Source organism: Ailuropoda melanoleuca, chromosome 17 (assembly GCF_002007445.2).
Source record: "Ailuropoda melanoleuca isolate Jingjing chromosome 17, ASM200744v2, whole genome shotgun sequence".
Classification (NCBI taxonomy): Eukaryota; Metazoa; Chordata; class Mammalia; order Carnivora; family Ursidae; genus Ailuropoda; species Ailuropoda melanoleuca.
Window position 1 is genome coordinate 6606516 of NC_048234.1, and position 2350 is coordinate 6608865.

Below are 2350 nucleotides of genomic sequence, written 5' to 3' on the forward strand. Positions count from 1 at the left end.
CTCCCTGCAGAACCACTGAGAAAACAAGGCGGGGCTGGAGGCTGCCCAGGACAAGTGGGTGAGGGGAGACGGAGACGCATAGATAAGAAATCGTCCATACTCACAATTCTGTAGAATTCTTGCAGGGAACTGGGAGAGAAGTGCCTAAAGTAAGGCAGAGCTGGAGGAGTCCAGACCCAGGGACTGGGGGAGCAGCATTTCATAACACTGCACCTTTCCTAATAAAGTGATTGAGTCTTCGACTGTGTCTGGTCCCAGCTTTGAGAGCGGCAGTCATACTTGATCCTGAAGAGACCAAGAGAAACGAACCACAAACACTTGAGCCCTGACGCTGGTACGCGGTGCCCTAGCTCCCAGCTCCCCTGTGGACTAGACACATCAGCGTCACCCAACTCTGCATTTTGACCAGCTCCCCAGGTGATACATACGCACGTCACGGTCTGAGAAACAGTCCTCTGGATCAGGGATCGCCCGGCTTTTTCTGTCAAGGGCCAGACAGTAAATAGTTTAGGCTTTGCAGGGCATCTGTCTCTGTTGCAATGACTCAATGCTGTGGCCCCAAAGTAGCGACAGCACCTACGTAAGTGGGTGTGGAGCCGTAAGTGGGTGTGGCTGGGCTCCAATAAAACTATTTGCAAAAACAGATGGTGGGCCACATTTTGCTGATCACTGCTCTACAGGGCAAGGGAAGTATACATATGATACTTATCCTTCATTAACTCACATGTGCCTTCAATCGGTTAAACGCCTACGGTTTGCTGAGAACACAATTTAAACGAGGCAAGTTGTTTCCTTGTATCTCTATCATCCTTCAGATCATTTAAGAGGGACCCATGGAGAAATCCTTCATCTAAGGCTCTTTAACCTAATAGTTTTCTAGATTTTTCTCTGTGGAACAAATTTTCACTGGAAGCCCAAAGAGTTCCACAGTTCTAAAGAGCTCTTATAGGGAGGCCTCTGTGCTAAGAAGAGTCCAGGAGGGCCCAGTATTCCTTCTGGAATCCTTAATCCTACATATCCTTAATGAATCATGACTTAGAACAGTGGCTCTAAAACTTGAGCCGGCCTCAGAGTCCCCCTGGGGGGCTGGTTAAAACAAAGACTGCTGGGCCCCACCTTTCAGAATTTATGATTCAGTAAGTCAAACTCCCGATGCTGCCGGTCCAGGGAACATACCTGCAGAGCTGCTGATCTAAAACATAAATCCTGGGGCGCGTGGGTGGTTCAGTCAGTGAAGCGTCTGCCTTCAGCTCAGGTCATGATCCCGGGGTCCTGGAACCGAGTACTGCATAGGGCTCCCTGCTCAGCGTGGAGCCTGTTTCTCCCTCTCCCTGCTACCCACCCTGCTTGTGCTCCCTCTCTGTCAAATCAATCAAATCCCAACACCCTACAAATCTCTGCTGTACCGAATACAAAACCAAACGCTAATTCCTCCATGATTTCCCTGCTTCTTGCCCTGTGGTTCCTGCACCCCCTAATGAGGAGCCTTACTCCTCACCTGCATGCCATAAGGGAGTTAACAAATTCCTCTCGAATCCGGGAATTCCACCTTGAGTTTCGTCTCTCCTCCTCAACCCGTAACATACTTGCCAACAACCTACAGTTTTGTGCTACAGATTAACCTGTTTGCAGGGAGACAGCTCTGCCCTCCTCACGAGCCTCATCCTTCCTGGTCCTCAGCATCAGCAATATAAGAGCAGGTGAGAGGAGGACTAAGACGGAGGGAAGGCAGAAGTCTCGCTCGCTGCGAGGACACTGTGGGGCATGTGATTTTGAGGGAAGGACAAGGGCGCCGGTTAGGTATACCTGTCACACCTGCCGACACAACTGAAAGTAGATCACTACTACTGACTTCCTCCTAACACCTACTGAACAAATGAGATAATGAAGATCATTTTAGGGGCGCCTGGGTGGCCCAGTCCGACTCTTGATCTCAGCTCAGGTCTTGATCTCAGGGTCGTGAGTTCAAGCCCTGAGTTGTGCTCCATGCTAGTCAGGGAGCCTACTTAAAAAAAAAAAAACAAAACAAAAAAAAACACACAACACTTTGGAAAACTGACAGCCAGGAGAAAGAGGGAAAGAGGGGCGGGTTGAGGCAGGTGAGCAAGTGGGAGGTGAGCTCAGAAGGACCCCAGGGATGCCACACTTACCTGAGAGAAAGAATGCCCAGCACTGACCGCGCTCTTGCACCTGGACACCGGGTTAGCAATTTCCTATTATTCTCCAGCTGACTGATAAAACTAGGTAAGTTTGTACGGGACGACCCCAAGCTCAACCACCACTTAGGGTCTTCTATGAGAAAATGCACTCTGAGTTACAGTTAAAACACAGTCGACACTAGAGACACAAA